The 20,201-nt window shown below is 42.8% G+C and overlaps 1 protein-coding gene across 1 annotated transcript in view; it reads right to left on the bottom strand.

Moving 5' to 3' along the window:
* LOC145991893 (uncharacterized) overlaps positions 1 to 19,531 on the bottom strand; it is a 284,703-nt gene extending 265,172 nt beyond the window's left edge. Inside the window, exon 1 of the mRNA XM_083127926.1 lies at positions 19,283 to 19,531. The gene's annotated coding sequence lies outside the window, so the exon portion shown is untranslated. The remainder of the gene's footprint in view (positions 1 to 19,282) is intronic.
* Positions 19,532 to 20,201: the final 670 nt, after the last annotated feature.

The following is a 20,201-nucleotide window of genomic DNA, read 5'->3' as shown; positions in this document are numbered from 1 at the left end:
ATTCTATCGATCTCAGCCATTTTGAAGGTGATGTGATCAGCACCACGCTCCGGCTGCCTTTATCCCCCAGGGTAGGCCCAGGTAAAAAAAAATTGAGGCTGGAAGAGCCCAGAGCCTGTTTATGCGCGACAAGGCCGGAAAAATTCCGACCTTAGATCTCCCACCCCGGGAAACGAACCCCCGCGTTCGGAATAGACCGAGAAGGATAAGAGAACTAAGGACAGGATAAATGAAAGCTAGAAATAGACATGGAAAGAGAAAGAATAGATACATAGAGAGAACAAAATTAGTAGATTCAAGACAATATAGAAATAAGATTAGGGTGGGAAATAAGAGAAAGAGAAAATGGCACATAGAATGAAAATTAAAGAGGATAATAGAAAAAGCGGGAGTACATGGATATTGTGCTCGCTCCACGACCGAAATACCACGACAGTCCCAGACCCACTCTCCCGGCGGTGAATTCGGTGACGTCACATTCTGGGGGTATCGGGAGTCGATAATAGTACTGCATTTTTATTGAAAGAAAATTTTTTCGTGGTCTTTTCTTAGCCACTCATTCCGCCTCCCATCTTCCCGTTTCCGCGCACCCAGGGGAGAGGGGATAGAGCTATATTTCATTTTGTGGTCAGAGCTCAAGAGAGAGAGAGAGAGAGGGGTGGGAGTAACAGCCAGGTCCATCTACTAAAATATGAACACGCTTCTTGCCTCAGTATTATTACAAAGGACATTGCATGTATGGTTGTGAAAAAACTATGCAAAGTTAAAAAAAAAAGTAAAGTTGTTCCCTGTGCATTGCACCGTCTCATGGAAACATACTGAGCTTAGGCAGGGGTCCACGCGTTCTCGTCCGCGGAGGATGTATCACACTCCACCCACTTTGACCTGCCCAGGGTTTTCTCCACATGCCTATTGCCGAGAGGCTGAGTGAGCCCCAGAGCACTTATGCAGAGATGTGGACAGAAAAGTCCCTGCCTGAGCTCACCCACGGCGGAACTGAATCCTAGTATGTTGTATGCCAGTTGGATGTTCTCCATACTTATATTTACAAGAATAAATACATATATTCTCTGCACAACTCTATTATCTTTCTCTTCATATGCATGTTCAGCCTACCGCACCATCTTGCACATTTCTTTACGATAAACGCAAATATCCGTTGCTGACCACTGTTTCCAACTGGTTCATCGCAGCCTAGACGATAACTAAGAAAACTAGTCTATAAATAGATAAGCTAGACAGTAAATAGGGTAAGATTTTTACAATAATTCACAGATTTCGTTCATATTTCGCATACTCAACAATTTAGGGCTCCTAATCACGAATCTGCAGTTAATATTTGGCGGTCACATTTTTTTACGTTGCCCCACAAACCATTCACGCATAGCCCCACAAACCATTCACGCATAGCCCCACAAACCATTCACGGTAAGGTAAGGTTAGGTTAGGTCAGGTTAGGCAAACATAGTTAAAATTTGGGGTCGTAGTAATATCAGGAATGTATATTTCGTTTTTTAAGTATTGGAATCAAGTAAATGATGAGCAATCGTGCATTGTCGGTTGCGATCACGAACCCCCGTTTTTTTTTTTCAAAATTCTACACGTGACCGCCAAATATTAATTACAGATTCGTGACTAGGAGCCCTAAATTATTGAGTATGCGAAATATGAACGAAATCGGGGAATTGTCCGGTATTGTAAAATTGCTCCGTTAATAGGTAGGCTACTCGATATTTGGAAAGCTAGTCAATAAATGGAAAGACTATGCGATAAATGCAAACCATAGGCCATACATGGAACATTTAGGCGATACACGGGAAGGCTAGGCGATAAATAGAAAAGCAAGGCTATAGATAGAAGAACTAGGCAACAAATAGAAAGGCTGAGCGATAAATAGGAAGCATATGTGATCAATTGGAAAGCTAGATGACAAATAGTAAAGCTCAGTAATAAATAGGAAACGATGTCACTGGGTACATCGGGAAGTAACTTGCCAAAAGTATTCAGGATATTATTTTCATATAATTCTAAAATCTAATAGAAGAAATTTATAGTTCACTCATACTAATACTGAATAATAGTTCGAAGTAAATTTGTCATTCATATGTTTGTTAAAGATAATTTTGCATATATTATATGACATTTCGACTGGAGTGAGACTATGAAAGATTTTAGGAACGCTTACCCGTAAACCTGCCCCCCCCCCACCCACCCCGACGGTCACCAAATCACGAAGGGAGCACGATCATTCTAAACTCATTGTTTGAACAACAAAAAATAGAAGGTGGAGATTACAGCGAACGCGTCTCATCGCCTCGCATTCGGAGCAAACGCGTCGCGCTCTACGCAAACATGGAATAAAATCAAGTAAAAATACTAGTATTTGACATCATACACTGGATTCGTTATGTCGGACAGACGTTATCTGGTGGTGAGCGGGTGATATACGAGCAAAAGGGTCGGGATCTCGAAAAGCCGGGGGGGGGGGGGATACGAGGGGGTAACGGAATTAAACGGCTCTCCGCCTTCCGATAGTCGCTGCAGTGCTGCACTCTATTATTGCTCCCGGCATAATCGCGTTCAATGTCCGGGAAACAAACAAATGACTGTAGGGTGCATCACAGAGCCTCATTTCCTCGCAAAATGATACGTTAAGGGTTAAAGGGGCGGAAGTTTAGTAAATAATGTGGTGGACAATCTTCGCTTTCAACGGTTCGATGCGTTGACCTGGAGTCAATCGTGGAATAATGACACGTGCTGCCATCTATTAGCAATTGTTACTATCCTGTTAGCAGAACACTGAAACGTTGCCTTTCTTGAAAATCATCCTTTATCTCAGGAATGCAACCGAACAGTTAAAACTAATAATTGAGACGAGAACGAAACCAGACCTGCTGGGACTTGTCGAGACCCAACCGAGAACGTTTTACTCGATATTTCCGTAAATTAGAAATCAAAACTTGCCTTGGGACTTATTGACAGAACAATGTCGTGTAAGTTTGTTGATGTGATTCTTGTAATTTAGCGTCGCTTTCTCCCTCGTTTTTGGATAAACGCGACGGTGAGTATGAGTGACGACGTGATGAAACACTCACAAAGAACGCTCTTGTCCAGGCATGAATTCGAACCGGGACCCTTGGTGTCGTTGCCCGCTGTGCTGACCACTCAGCCTCGGAACTCGACTGGAGATCCGTCGGAGAAATTCAAGCAAATAGACGTTTAATTCTTCCTAAACCGAGTATAATGTGAATTCATTCATTTTCCCAGTTGTGCACCATTGCCTCACGCATTCACAACCTACTTTTTCACGCCGTCCGCTTGGCGGCGCTTGTATCTTCACGTGTGACGTATGCTATTATATAATCTATCAAATGTGCACATTCGTTGTACTTTTCCAGAGAGGCTAAAATCGCAAACAACCTACGCAGTCAACGCCTATTGAGAAAGAAGTTAGCAATGTACAGAACAAAAGAATTTATACGTACACACAAATTGTTTCCCAGGACACTAGTAAGTTTGAGACAACAGTTCCTTATTGTAAAAGTTTCTATGAAAACTACACCTATCGGAAAACTGTCGTGTACCGTACTCGAAGCTAGTTCCCAACTAACACGTACGTCACATCAGAATAAGATTATGATAGGTTACCCTGAAAATGGCACCGGAAGTGCATACGACAACACGCAATAGCAGAGTAGGGGAGCACCGGAACAAGGAGGGGAGGGGTGATGTGCATTGTATTGCAGCGACCGAATCACGCTACTTGCCATGACTGGGCGACATTTCGTCTCGTAATTTGTACGGCTTATCTCTGTGGCAAGGAAGAGAATCTATTCACTACCTCAAGGACAGACAATGCGCTGTCTTGATTTGAAAGTATCTGTCGACTAAATGTGATCCGCTGGGGGTCTGGTGCGGGGCACACAAAGCTTGCAACAAATGCCAAAACTATATTCTAATAGCTCTAAACCAAGCCCTCTTAAGGCGAGGAGACACAGTTACGCACCATGTGTGCATTTATTTGAATATTGTCCGAATGGGCAATGCTACTGAAGAAATACGTGGGGGTACAAGAGAGTTTGAACTTCTCCACATGTGGCAGGCAGAAGCGTTTTTCAAAGTTTATTATTAAGCTAGATACCACCTGTAAAAGATATGACGAATAAGAATTTTCGGAATCCCATGTATTCCTTATTGGGAATCAACTTCAACATCAAGTTACGGCTAATCAAATGGGAGTTTCGACTTTTCTGCCGGGCAATCACTTCTTCAAACTGCCCTCTTCCCGTTGATATCATTTTCTATTCCATCGGAAGTTTGATATTCCCAAGATAATAAATAAAAAAATACTCCCATATGCCCAATGCATTTCTCCTTGCCTCCTGGCTGTGTTGCCAAACCTGGTGCGCATAAAAGAGCTATTTTTTTTTACCTTAAATGGAGTTAATACTGACTTTCGCATGCCCTTAACCTAACAGCAAATGCATGATTAGGCCTGAGTAGAATTGTAGGTCAGTAATTGTTAGGTTAGGAGGGCCAGGCTTAGAGCTGGTAGCATCCGCGTTTGTTGCAAGCTTGGTTTTCTCCCGCACCAGAGCCATTCATTGGTGTCAAAGTATGTTTCCTACAAAGCAAGTCCGGGCTCCGTTTGATCGAACTCAACCCCCCCAGCACACATATCATATCACTACCGTCCATTTAAGGGACAATGCTTTCCAAGTGTTCATTTACTGGGTGAAGTATGGTCAGCACATCGAGCCCCATTGTTGCTATTTTCTGGATATCGACACCGGAGATCAGTTCTTCTGAAGTAGCACCTCAATTTTCCTCATTGTGATGCGCCAACACTGAAATTTTGAACGTCCCACCGAGGAACGAACCCGGAACCACAAACATTAATTCATTGGTTTGGTTTATTTTACTTCGCTTTTCTGCCACATCCACGAAGATAAGGATGAGTGATATGAGGAAACTGATGAAGGGTACTGACAAAGAACACCCATGGCCATACCTGGATTCGAACCCGGGACACCTAGCGTCGTACCATGCTGTTTTAACCACTCCGGGGAGTGTTAACAATTCGCCCACGTGGGCTATATCTGTATATAAACTCTTCCTTGTATGTATCTAGCACCGCATATCAAGAAAGCACATAGGGCCCCACATATTCATCTCCGCCTGTAGTGAAGGTGATGCGATTAGCACCACTCTCCGGCCTCCTTAACTTGAAAGGTTGCCTCAGGTAGCCCATTGATGAGAGGCTGAATGAGTCCCAGAGCAAGACTATGAGGTTGAAGAATATAATTGGATGAAATTGAAGATGGCACACTCACAAAGCCCAGGGTAGGACTCAAACGCGGAACCTCGAACCACTCAACTTCCTCTCCTTTCATTGTCTTTGTGTGTTCGTGTCTAAATTGCAAACGCACCAGATAACAGCATCCAATTTCATCCGTACACTGACTTCGAAATGCAGTCCACGTGCAGTTAGGTCATCCCCTCAAACTTCAGCCAGCCGGAAAACGCTGGCGCAAAACTCACGCTACTCCGGGTAGGGGCCAAAAAACAGAAATTTGCACCGGGAGAATCAAACAGCAAATATTTTCCAATCCCCCCCTCTCTTCCGCCGTCCAGCTGCAAGAGCAGCTTCCCTCTCCCGGGAGCGGGAAATGTCCGTTGTGTAATCCAATTATCCGAATCGGGAGCCGAAGTCCAAACGGTGACTCAGGGTCCACATCCGGTACATCAGAACTAACGAGTTAAGATTTGCATATTGACGTCATCACGGGTCAGATCCTCACTTTTTGGGGAGGTGATTTCCCCCTTTAATCTGCTAATTCCTGCCCCTCCAGGGGGTACGGCAAATGCAATTAATAGCCCCACTTTGGAAAGAAACGGGGAAAACCCTCTCCGCAAATTGCTAAACCCATTTCGTTCCCCGGGCCATGTTATAAGCGTTAAGAAATATTGTCATTGTCACCGTTTATGTCCTACACGTGGGTCGCACGTGTGAGAAGCAGCTTTAAGGGGTCAGCGAAAGGCAAGGAGACTCTCCGGCGTGGCGCTAGATGTCACTGGCGTCGCCGCAAAAAGCCTTGACACCAGGACCTGCACTTAACGGCGCGCGATTAAATCCCATGGAGTTCCCTGTTAGATTTACGCGGAAGTCGACGTTCATTCTTTCCCGCTGCAAGGGATTATGGGGCGGTTATTGCGCACAAATCATCCTGTAATCCTTAACTCACCGTTTCCTCGCGCCCGTGAAGCTGGTGACGAGACTTCACACGCAGCCTGACTATCAGTATCATATCAAGGAAAGTAATCAACAAAGCCCATTGAGGAGCCATATGCGACGGTTGACCATCGAGAGACGGACAGAAAGACCCATAAAGACCAGCTTAGTAGGACATAAATTATCGAGATCTTATCGTTAATACTGATAAGTAATTTGAATATTCAAAGGAACTGAGAACAACAAGTGTTGAAAAAGAGTTGAGATGTGAATAATCACGAACGAATTGGATGAAAGTTTCGAAAAGAGTCAGCAAAAATTTGGGGAAATTTGAGGAACAAACCGAGAGACAAATCTAGAAGATTGAAAACGAGATGAAGGACAAACATTATGTTAAGTACACTTCTTTCCTCAGCTAGGCTAATCGGAATGACGTCTAGGGTTTCAAGTGGGTTCAGAATCACTGTGCAATGTACCTCTTCAGAGAATCGAACCTGGGACCACTTGATTACAAGGCAACAGCATTATCACTATGCCACGACGAGGAACAAAAGGAGAGAAAAAGCCTAGAAGGCAAGAAGGAACAAGAACGGAGTCTTGAATGCAACGAGGAACAAAAAGGGAGTCTTGAATGCAACTAGGAACAAAACGTAGTCTTTGATGCAGCGAGGAACAAAAACGGAGTATTGGATGCAACCAGGAATGAAAGACGAAAAATCTTGAAGGCAAAGAGAAACAAAATTGAGTAAACCATAGAAGGCAACGAGGAACAAAAGCGAGAGAAATGTCAAGAATGCAGCGAGGAACAAAACGAAAAGTCTCGAAGAGAAAAAGGAACAAAAATGAAAAGTCTTGAAGACAACAAAGATTAAAAACGAGGAACAAACATGACAGAATATTCAAGAAGGCAGCGAGGAGCAAAATCGAAGATTCAAGAAGACAACGAGAAACAAGAAACGAGAAAAGCCTAAAAGACAACGAGAAACATAAATGAGAGAAACGCCAAGATTTCAACGAGGAACAAAACGAAAAAGAGCCTAGAACTCAGCGACAGACAAAAGGAGAGAAAAGTAGTGAATAAGGAACAAAACAAGAGAAGAGGGTACAAAATAAGAAACAACTAGGAAAATCTGTAAAAGAACGAGAAACAAAATTAGACAAGCAGAGGAATCTGCACACACAAATCACTTTCTCCCTAACCGCGTCCAGTTCCGTAGAAATAACTCATCGACGATATACGTTGGCAGCAATTAAGGACCAACAAGAGATAAATATTAGAAAAGGTGGAAAACCGTGCCTTGATCAGGACAGTACTGGCTCCACCAGCTCCACCTGAAGGCAGCTCCTCAAAACATACCGCACCACAAGCACCCACGCACCTGAATAAGGAACGAGAAACGGACACAGTCAAGGGCATGGACTGAAAGAGATAATTCAAGTCGTGGCTGGCCGGTTAATTAATACGGGCGACGAAACGGACGACTGGATTCCCCGTTAATCTTCCGTTTCTTGAACCGTCACCCAATGGGCGGTCACACAGGTGATCTTCGGTCCATTCGCGTGTCCGCGGGTAGTAAAAGCGAAGCTCCGCCCTCTAAGTGAGACTATTAGCCGGGAGAGAGAGTTGTGTGCGGTCGATTGAGAACGAGCAGATGTGTGTGTTCTGGCGGCAGGAATCTTAAACGGTGGCGACAAGCTAAGTCTTATCGTCGGAACCAATTAGTAATTTGCATGGAGGAAGGAATTATTTATTTCCTAATGTTACTGTTCTGGCTTTTTAGACTCGGCTGAGGTAGTTGAAAGGTGTCTGCAAGGAAACTCCACATGTCCAGGCCAAGACTTCAACCTGGAACACTCAATGGTCAGATCGTAAGTCGATCACTCAATGCTCTCGGCCATCCAGAAAGGGAGCAGCTACGACAAGAATGAAAATGTAAAAGACACCGAAAAGCAGACGAAGAAAGAGGAACAAAAGGAGGAACAAATAGAGAAAATGGGTGACTAACACTAAGGAGGGAAAGAACGAGAAGGAAAACGTAAGTTGATTTGATTTTTTATATTTATCGTAGCTTTTCTGCCACTTTTGGCTAATCACGACGATGGGTATGGATGGAATGTCCATCGGCCACCGAGCCGGCATGAGTGAGGAAAAAACAAGGAACTAGAGAAAAATAAAGGAAAGTGCAATGAACGAAAGTAGAAAAAATAAAGGAAAAAATATAGAAACCGAAGGAATGAATAAACAAACGAAAGAGAGAAAGGTATGACTAAATCGAGAAAATAATAGGAAAAATAAAAATTAAAAAAGTAGATATTAAGATAAGAACGAAGAACCAAATGACATTAACACTGACAAAAATCAAATGATTTTAAATGTATGGGCCCGTCAGCACACAGGGATACTGTAGCCGTGGGTTCAGGCGCCAGAGCCTCGTTACTAGGGTGGACAGAATGTACTACGTGACAAAGAGGTTGACATTTTGGTGCTTTCTCAAAAGGTGACACTTTACACCCCCAATATTAAGAAAAAGAATGAAGAACAAAACTAGAAAAAATCAACGATCTACACAACTAGAGAAGATACTGAACAAACCCGGAACAAAGTGAGGGCAGTGCCTAGCACTTATTATGACACTCAGTTAGATCCCTCTCTCAACATCTGCATATGGAAACGTTTCTTGAAATTAGGAAAACCGAACGAAACGTATCAAACTTGAACATGTGTGTAATGTGAGAACATGATAAAACACCGGAGCGAGAGAAGACCTTAAGAAGATCTGGATAAACTCGAAAGAAACAAGCCTAAAATGAAGACGGAAGTAGTCACCGCAAGACATCTAGGAAGAGCCAATCATGTACCACAACAAGGTACGGAAAAGTGTATAGCATTAAACCCAACAGCACGGTCTCGTATCTAAAACTTCCTATCGTTCATGCAGAGTGTGTAATCATTTTTTGTCGCACGCACTCCGCAACAATTTGTTCGCGAAAACATTTTTAAAACGGTTTCGCGGCTCATAACGGCGATTCGAAATGGTTCCATTAACTTTCCCCCCCGGTTACCCTTTGTAACGGATAAACGAAACCTATCAGCTTATTAAGCGACAAAGGGGGAGGAGAATTACTGATGGGAACTCTCATGATTAACGTTTCACCCTTTGTCTATCGCCGCGCCGCTTGGCGGTAGCCTCTCTGAGGTTTACAAGCTATTATCAGCGCAGGGTGTCCACTGGGTGTGTGTTGCTCTTGGCGTTCGGGGAGTAATAAATCTAACTCTCCCTTTCGCCAACAGAGGACTCTGGTTGCACTCGTCATTAAGGGTGGCTCGGAATCACACAAGGTAAACGTTAACAATGGGCGCACGAATAAAAAACCTGAACATATACAATGCAACCACGCTCTGGTGTCTGTCGCTGACACGGGGACAAAAATTATTATCCGATGAATATCTCTAAAATTACACGAGGGTTCGTCAACAATTCAACCCGTTGATCCTTATCGTGGCTAGAAGGGGGGACGGGGGGAAATGGCCACAATCCTCACCCTCTTAATAATAGCCCTGCACACAAACTCACTTCCCGTAGTACGGAGGTAACATATTAGTCTCCGATGCGTTATGATTGTTTGGTAATAATACCGCTAGATGGTGTGGCGGTAGCAGCAATGCATTACAAATCCCTTCCCTGGCAACAGGAGAAGCAGGGAGTTGGGTACCTTGCGAGTAATTTAAGCTGAAAACAAGATCTAATTAGTGGTTTTGTTGCGAGTAGCAAACAAGGGGTGTTAATCAAAGTATCTTTATAGCTTGACCATATCTCAAGAGTACAATATATACATTGTGACTGATAGTACAATGAGGACCCTACATCACTAGGTTTGGTAGGTACTAGATCAGATATGTGGGATAGATTCTGTGGATAAATCCCATTCCTGAATTCGTATCAAACCTTGATAAGTGGCGCTTCCTTTGTGTCGCGGTGCATCAATAGTGGATAAAGAAGAAGAGGAGTCTAACCCTAACTCTATCAGAATTGGAATGGAGCCAAGTCCCGAGGAATATCCACTAAATCTTAACTAGATCTCTTCTAAAAAGAATTTCTAAACATGTTGCATAAGAAGAGTTATACTACAATTGTAGCAAAATCCTCAAGTATATGTTACAGACTGTTTACACAACATTAGGTAAGAATTACAATGCATTTTACCAGACGATACATAACTTTATAGAATAATCTGGGTCATAATATATGAGAAAAACAGGTAAAACATATTTGATAAAGTGCCAGGAGCATCAATTACTGCCTAAAGACGCTAGCAGAACATCTGACGCCAAGATTGTAAACTCGGCACGTGGTTCCCCTAGAGTTGTCTAAGCACAGTGTACCTCTTGAGCCGTCAGACGCTTATAGAGAGACGGCGCGAAGAGTTAGAAAACGAAATGGGTGATTGTATTTCATTAAATCTTCATAGCTCCCACGAAAAAAACATTATTAGAAATAAATGTTGTGATTTGTATGTGATTTAGAGCGGTGGTAGTGTTTCTTGAGCATGATTGCACATACTCAATTAGTGCTATTTTGTACTTGAGGTTGTTTAACGTAGTTTTTCTAACTATAGATCAATGGCAAAATTGAATTGACGAAATAGATGAAAAAATAAACAATGAAACAAATATATATTTTCCAAAATTCGAACCGAGGGCCCATGTTTTCGTACTGCGCCGCCGTCACTCCGTCTGGAAATTGAATAATAATAATGAACAATTAGTAGCGATACACTTGAACAAGACTATAGTGTAGCATGTCAGAATATCTTTCCAATTATGCAACTAACAAAATTAAAAGGCGATGAAATAGAACTATTAAGATTTCTGAAGAGCATATTATGCATTATTTCGGAGCCTCGCTTCTTAGGAAAATAATGATCCCTATATAAAAAAAAAAACTATCAGGCAGAAATTATTGAATCTTTAATATTTTTCTTGTCCTCTACACAGAGTGATCTACGAACAAATTGTAAATTAAAAGATGTACACACGCTCTGGGTACGAGCGTTGTTTTTACCTATCTAGTCGTCAATCTCATAATCTGAATCAATCTACAGAGGCACTACAGTGACGTTAAATAACCAAAACACAATAGAAACATAAGAAAAATCCCGAGTTTTAAGACCACAACTGCAAAAAAAGCTTTCCCTATGCTGTGTATAAACTCACGAACATGAAAAGTCATTGGTTCCGACACTAATTGATAATCAGGTCTCCAGCACACAGCCATAATCAGAGCCGCGGAAGCATACACGATGAGAGCCATTACGTCATACGAGCAGCAGCAGAAAATTATCAACGTTTATGACTGCGAGAGAGACAAAAAGCATTACGCTCAATATCCATAATCTAACCTCACTGTCGGCGTGTTTGGGGCTTAGATTAAAATTCCATTTGATTCAATCAGATGCTCTTTTTTTTCATTGCCGGTTACAATTCCACATAATACTGAGTTTATAAACGAATCCTGTTGCAAAAATCTCTCCCTCTCTCTTGCCTCGATGGTAATACTACTTTTTTTCATCCCTTTTTTTGTCCTGTTTAAAATTCTCCCAGAGTTACGTCCAGTGACACATATCTCCCTCTTTTTTTTTTAAGCTTGCGGTGACCTCTTGTCCTGGTGAGCACGACCTTTTTTTCTCTCTCTCCTCGCCGCGGCAGACGATATAATGAGGAGTAATGCGGTTTGCTCTGCGCGTCACGTCGTGTTATTCCAGCTTTTTTTGGTCCGGAATTAGGTGGTGGCGGTATCGGCGAGCTTCGAGTGGACTTTCGACTCTCGTGTCACCGGACGAAAAGCGACAATGCTGCATCACCCGGAAACAAATTCAACAGCCGTGTTTGAGCGTCAGCGCCCAATCGAGTTACATGCGGACACACACACACTCGCTGTCTCCCTCTCTTTTTTTTTCGTCCGGGATGCTATACATCACCATTAAGGTTATGTTGGGTGTGCGTGTGTGTATGGATTTTAGCGTGTTAAACAGGTAGGAACATTCAACTTCATGCTGCGGCGGCAAGGTTCCTCTCAGAATCAGATTTAGGGCCGGCAAAACAGGATTGCAGTCATTGTGCTTTCTCTAGCTTACCTTTACAACCTCCGTGGCGCAGTGGTTAGCACGTCGCGACACGGCGCCAGAGGTCCCGGGTTCGAATTCAGTTATGGGCGTGGGTGCTCTTTGTGAGCGTCCTTTCATCAATTTCATCACATCATCATCACTCATACCCAGCCTCCCTGATAGCGTCGGTACCTTGTAATCAAGTGGCCCCAGGTTCGATACCCTGTGTGGGCACAGTAGTTCGGATCCCGTTCTAACTGTAGATCCAGTCTCAGAAAGCCTATCCGTGCATAAAGTTGACTTAAAACAGAAACTCACCAATTACTTATCCCCATTCTCACGGCTATCCAAAAGTGGAAGAAAAGCGAAGTAAAATATAACCAAATCAATCAATTCAGCTTACTTTCATTTTACTTTACTTCTCACTTATCCGTGACGTACTTGACAGCTCCCGACTATCTAACATTCTCATCCTGGTGCAAGCGCGTTCGATCCTTGCCGTTTATCCAGCATCATTGATAACTGAAAAGCTTCGTGAAAGAAACAGACTAGTTGAGCTAGATAACAGCGGCGATGGAACTCACTGAAAGCAAGTCTCGACGCAAGTAGAGGCTCAAGAAAAATACAAAAATAATATTTTTCACCATTTTGGCCAGGTGTACACTTCGGCACCGTACCCTCAGGACTGGTTGGGAATTAATATCCTCGCTCTTCAAACCGGCACTAAAGTGCTGTAACGGCCATAGCAGTAATCCATGCTCAGCTGACGTCACATCCCGTGCACACTGTTTGATACGCCAGTAAGTACCCAGTTTGTAGCGAACTGTCCCTCTCCCAAAATGTCGCGACGAAGGATGGCACTTCGGCGTTTACAGCCGCCCGGAGGCCGCGAGAGAGAGAGGGTTCTGGTCCAGCTATCTGGGATGCTGCGAGAGGAAATTTGCCGCCGGAAGTGAGATGAAGAGGGTCTGAGTGTTTTCTAAACTGGAAATCTCACCCTGGGGAACGATGCTCAATGGGCAGATGACCGAAAATTTTTTCTTCTCTCTCTCGTGACGCAGAGAGAGAGACGGGAGAAAAGTTGAGCGGATCAATGGTTGTTATGGGCCGAAGGAGAGGAACTGATCTCAGCAATTTTCCACGTCCTCTTTCTTCTTCTCTTTTTAACTCCCTGGAGATTCTTTACACACGGGATACTCGAGTGGATATTGATTTTGTCTGTAGGACAATAAAGGCTTCTTCCTCTTTTTACGCTGCGTTTAAATCTGGAATTAACCTTATCTCAGCGTTGGTATAAATTAAGTGTTACAGTATTCGTACTACATGAAGTGATACAATTTACTATATATTACATGACAACCTGTCAGACTCTGTGCGGAGTATTACGGCGCCAGGGGTCCCGGGTACGAATCCGGCCCTGGCCGTTCTTTGTGAGTGCCCCTTCATCAATTTCATCCTATCATCACTCATCCTCATCGTCGCTATTAGGCAAAAGTGGCAGAAAAGCGACGGCAAAAAAATCAAATCAAAGTCAGAGGTTCCAGTTCGAACCCCAGCAATAAAAATGGGAAACGTTGATCCTGACACAATCGCTTCCCTGCAAGGCGTTGTGCGTGTTGCCTAACTCAACGGCGATAAGTGGATTAAAACATCAAATTTTCAATGGCAACTTCTACCACCGCCGTATAGTTAGGCAACACACATAACGGCTTTCAGGGAAGCGAGCAGGGTTGTTAAAGGTCAAGGAATTTTTAAATAAATTCAATTCCGGTTCAGGAGAGAAAATCAGCAAGCGTAAATGGGTTCTGCACCGTAAATAACCTTTTTATCTGTAAAGTATTTCAATTCGGTCCAGGAACCTTTTTTCAATGTAACAATACCCAACTTGGACCGAATTTAAATTGTGCGAGAATAAAGATTCCGGTCCTGCAACGGAAACCAATAGAACCCATTAGAATTTATGGGTTCCTGGAGCTTTAACAACCATGGAAGCGAGTATTTCAGGATTCAGGTGTTCCGATTTTTATTGCCTGTGACTGTACAATTGTTGATAGATTGATTGATTGAATTTATTTTCCTTCATGTTTCTGGCACTTGTGGCTAATCGCGAAGATGAGGATGAATGGTTATAAGATGGATGAAGTGACGACACAACACGAGCCCTGCAAAGGATTATACTGGCTGCGAGTCCAGACGCCAGAGCCTCGTCAGTCTGCAAAATGCAGCCTAGGGTGTACTACCATTTGGGTGTGTTCGGAAAGGCTCACCCTTTGGACCCCCGGGTGTACCATTGTGTTTGAGTCTATTTTAAGTCCACTTAATGCACAAAGACTAATCGGGAGTGGATCTACAGGTCAATGTGTAATTCGAGCCACTGTGTTTGTCCAATCCCCTATTTCATCAGTTCATCATCGTCGCGTCTAAGAAGGGTAGAAAGAGAGACGTGAAATAGACAAAAAAATAAAAAGCCAAATAGAAAAGTGAATGTAAACCGACAACAAATGCGTCAGTATCGAAACACTATTTATTCTATATACGTATTTCACATGTATGTGAAATTACAAAAAAAAAAAAACCCTGAAAGATGTAAACACTAAAACACGTGAATATTAAAGTGCAGAGAAACCTGAGCACCAATAGCTAAGCGCAGACCTCCGTGGGGGAGTGGTTAGAGGACGGTCTGCTACAACGCCAGGGGGCCTAATTCCGGCCATGGGCGGAGTTTGAGCTTTTGCTTTGGGGGGGGGGCAGACTCTGGGAGAAGCATATGATGTATTTGAGGGTTATTCAATATCCCCTAATTTATAAGGGGTTCGGAGGCGTTCCCTACGGAAATTAAGAAAACAACAATTTAAAAACACTGAGTTTTAGGCCTTTTAGATCTGAAAATGTTAAATTTCATCGCTTAAGTAAACAAATATTAATTAGTATATTGGTTGTCAGTTTTAAAAGAAGCAAAACGTACGATTATTGCATTTCATTACATTTTTATTGATACAATACTCGTATTACTTTAAAAAAGTTACGGTACAATAGTAAGCTTCAGAAATTTTAGAAAAATTAAATTGAAAAGTTCTTTTGATGCCCCAGCAGTAACTGTTGACTCCACACAAAGTCATTTTACGTTTATGTTTCTTCAAGCTGTACACATCAATCAAATCGTCTAAGACCCGCTATTGCGGCGCAATTACCGTACATGTCATTATGCCAAACGTCAAGATTTGCGGTATGGCTTCATAACAAAAATGTAGTAACTGAACTTAATCGTGTGTTATTTTTTTAGTCTTTTTTTAAGTTGGGGTGGGGCAGGCCCCCCTTGCCCCCTCCAGAACTCTGCCTATGACCGGCCCGGGCATGGGTGCTCTTTGTGAGTCTCTCGATGAATTTCATCATGTTTATCCTTACCGTCGTGATTAGCCAAAAGTAGCAGAAAAGCAAAGTAAAATAAACCAAACCAAAATAAACAATCAATGAAGGTTTCAAAGCATCAGAGATACTCGTATCAGCCTATATTGCGAGTGCACCATTCGATTTTTGCCTCTCATGGTCAAACTTTTAGCTGCGCGTGGTTTGGAACACAGGAGCTAATTTAAAGAGCTAACTGCTCAAAGCAGCTTAATCAGCTTCCTCGGCATGAGAGCTTTATTAGGTCAACTTCCCGCCTGGCGGAACACGCCCAAAAAGCCAATCTCCTTCCACTCAGTGACATCGCGTCCCATTCCCCGTGGCAGCGCCATCTTCCGGGCGACAATTCGACCCGGAAATCTCGTCTGGGTAAATATTTAAAAATTCCCGGCAAACGGTTTAGGAGACCTTTCTCCCCGCTACGGTACTGCCCTCTGCAGAAGGAAGCAGGAACTAAGTATTTGCTCTGTCAATTTCGTTGGCTTATATTGTGTTCTTACGCCCCGCGGGGGAAATGCAGCTCCTGTCCGGATGCTGTCTACAAACGCACATAGCTTTTCATTTATTATTTCATTTACAGGGTGATTCAAAAGTCGTATCACCATAAGTTCACTCGTTGTCATTATGAACATCGTAATCAAACGTGTGAGCTTTGGTTTAAGTCCATGTATATCGTGCGTGTAGTATATAGCATTTTTTAATAAATTTTGCTTTCTTTCTAATATCTAACTAAAACTTAAAGGTTGATTTACATGCACTGTATGAATAACCGACTGTCAAAAGATGAGGAAAATGAATAAGGAATTGTACTGTGTATGTGTAATATGTGGGGCAGTACGTTTAGGAACAAGTATTATAATTTTAATGAGTGAATAAAATAATATATTTCCTCACAAGAACAAATATTTCGTTTAAGCGTCGCTTTTCTTCCATTTTTAGCTAACCGCGATGAGAAAGGAGTAACTCTGAGATGAAAGAGAGGCTCACAAGAACAAAACGGCAAAGTGGCATGACTAAGAATTGCAATATATGACACCCAAATCAAAAGCTAAGGTTCTATGGTGCCAATTAGCACAAGGACAAGCCTAGTAATCCTGAAATATCTTAAATCACGAAGAAACTAAAGGAAACGTCCGTGGTTTTCGTTAAAAGTACCATCCGATCAATTGCCTAGAGGGAGTGGAGGATTGCCCGCGGGCAAGAGACGAACGGCTTTCACATCACAATAGCTATATTGTCACTATATTTTCCCGTCTTCTGCCAAATGAAATGTATTATTTTGCTGTTTGTAATGGCAAGCAGTATAAATATTATGTTTCTAAAACTGAATAATTAAAAACGGTCACTATTGATGCATTTATTGATTTAATTTATCTTGCTTGGCTTTACTACCACTTTTGGCTAATCTCTAAGATGAGGATGAGTGATGATATGATGAAATTGATGAAGACGCACTTACAAGTATCACCCATGTCCAGGCCAGGATTCGAACTCTGGACCCTTGGTGTTGCAGCGCGCATATGCGGCACGTTACCCTTACGGTACGTTGCAATGCACAACGGATAGCTATACCTTTAACTCAGTTTTAAAGGTCACTAAGGTTTTTCATTGTCTTGAAAAGTAACTGTTTAGAATGTTATTCAGTTAATCATTTTCAAAGCAAACATAACTGAGAAATGGACATTTTTTTTTATTTTGGAAACTGTAGTAGAGTATAAAGTTTGAAAATAACTCTGATGATATTTCATAAGTAACACAGTAACGGTAATTTAACGGTAAAGTACATCCGTTTACAGAAATTCATTATTGGGGAAAAATTAACTCCGGTCCAAGTAAGATTTCTTTCGAATATAACCTCAAGCATATAATGTAGTACTCTTACACATTAAAAATGTGGATTGAAAACCAACGCAGTATCTGCTTCATATTTGGTTATTCGATAAGAAAAATGAATTTCCATTGAATCGTAAAGAGTATTAATTACTTAAAGGCGAATATAATGCGGGTACAAAGATTCCATGGTCAAATTCCAGGATGCATTTCGGGGGGGGGGGGGGAATCATATCTCACCAGAGACACATTCACACACAAACAACTTAGGTAAACATCTTCGCGTGTATAAGATACACAAGATAATCGGAAGCAAAAGCTCAGTCCGAAAGATTGATTAGAACTTCCTTCATGTACCGACAACAGGAATCGAACCCGAAACCTCTTAATAAAAGCAGACATCGCTCAAATCACATTAGAATGGAACTCTGGCACTAGTTTGGTTGTCGGGACAATTTTCTGTTCGAGCAACATTTTTGTCTACTACGCACATCGCAGTTTCCCTACGCGTCTTAGAATCGAGGCCGGTTTGACCGTCTCTTCACTCGCTTCCACCTGCAACTCCACCACAAGGTCGCTTCTGCTGTTGGCTACAATGCCATAACTTTAAACGCTAGAAGACTATCGGATTCGTCTCGCCATTCTAGTGTCGGTACGAGAGCAAGATTCGTGAAGTTAGTTCCAAGTTCAGTTTAGGCTCAGACAGGATATGCAGTTAGAAGCTGGGAATCGAACTCGGGACCTATTGTCTACAAGGTGACAGCGCTAGCCACGACACTGTCTCTGTACAATGGCTGAACCGGTAACGTCCTTACTGCAGCTCGAATTAACTGACCGGCTACGAAGCCAGAGCTCTCAGATTCGATCCCTGGGTAAGGCATGAATATATAATTGTGTTTGTCCTACACACTTCGTCGTCGCTATTAACCAAGATGTAGAAAAGCGACGTAAACAACAGACAAGGAACTACGGAACAGTCGAGATTTGATTGGTTGATTTGCTTTATTGTTACCTCGCTTTTCAGAGGATGAATGTTAATAAGATCAAATGGTTGAAGGGACAATCACAAACCCAAATGGGCGGAGCACAGAGGATTCTACAGGGTGGCCCGTCAGTCCCTACCCATTCATATATCTTATGTATCTAGTATATAGAGTTTTCTGTGTGATGTTGCGCATAATATTATACCCGGCGCCTATGCAATGGCTTGCAAGAAGTCCGGACTTGACAAGGTGTGATAACTCTCTCAGGGGATACATAAAGGACATTATGTCGAAACAACGTTATAATTCCAATGATGAGTTGAGGGCAGCTGTTACAGCGGCATTTGGAACAATAACCCCTGCTATGTTCCGAAAAATGTCTCACAGAACATGGCGTCGCATAATATTATGCAGCGAGAATGAAGGACAGCACACAGATACACTGGACACATAAAATATGTAAATGGGTAGGGACTTACGGGCCACCCTGTACTGTCCCTGATTAAGATGCCAGACTGTAGAAGTCAGCAAAATGCAGTTCAGGGTGTACTGTGTGGTTAAAATTTTCAATAAACGGCACCCCTACAGACCAAGAACAGTCTAGATATGGTATTGGACCAAGAAAACTGTAAGGTTTACCGTAACTACCCGTAAAAGCACGATATCCACAATGCCCGCGGTGGGGTTCGAACTGTGGTTAGTTAAATAGACGTGTTCGAGTACTCACCGTTACATAGAAATCAGGATATGTTCGGCGTCTCCTTACAAAAATCTCTCCACTTAGACTTCTCCTTGTAGACCTAGCGCCTTCTTCCAAATTGCAGCTCCCTTCGTTGCAGACTTGCTGGCAGCCAGACGTATTTCGCTCGCACCACACTCCCGTAGCAGACACGTAACACACGACTCGCCGCAGAGCCACCTACGACCGTCCAATCGCCAAGCAAGCGGCACGAATTCTGACCGAGCGGTTCTCTCGCCCGCGAGACCCCGATTGGCAGCAGTTTTCTTTCAACCGCGCAGGGTTGCCAGCGCACTAGCCAGCTCGCCTCTGCCGCACGCGCTATTTACATCAGGGTTGCCCGACCTTGACTGGACAGCATTGAGTATTGTGATTTGCTAATTTAGCGTCTCCTTTTCCCCGCTTTTGTCTGATCGCGAAGGTGGTGAGCAATGATTGCAAGATTCAGGTGATAACAGGACACTTATTCATTCCCAGCAAAAAAAAAAAGTAGAATATTTTTCCTTAATCACTGTGATGAGGATGAATAAATTGATGAAATTGCTTACTTACCAATGTCCAAGCCTGGACTCGAATTTGAAACACTCCGAGGCGAAATCGTGCTAATCACTGAGCCGATTTTCGTAACTTTCGATTATCCCACGTCATCAGACCTCCGCGGCGGTGGCACTACCAGGCCAGAGTTCGAAACCCGACGTGGGCACGTGTGTTTGTTTTGAGTGCCCTTCATCATATCATCATGTATCCTCATCGTTGCGACTAGCCAAAAGTGGCAGAAGAGCGACGCTAAATAACACAGATGAAACCAAATCGGTTATTCCACGACAGGTTTTCAACCGATAAAGACGTCAGAATAAGTGATTGATACGCAGAGGAAGAGACAATATTTTATGAGGGCACACACTCT

Source organism: Lepisma saccharinum, chromosome 8 (assembly GCF_977018435.1).
Source record: "Lepisma saccharinum chromosome 8, izLepSacc3.1, whole genome shotgun sequence".
NCBI classification, from domain to species: Eukaryota; Metazoa; Arthropoda; class Insecta; order Zygentoma; family Lepismatidae; genus Lepisma; species Lepisma saccharinum.
The sequence above is the reverse complement of the archived record's forward strand: the minus strand, read 5'-3'. Positions and strand labels throughout refer to the sequence as shown.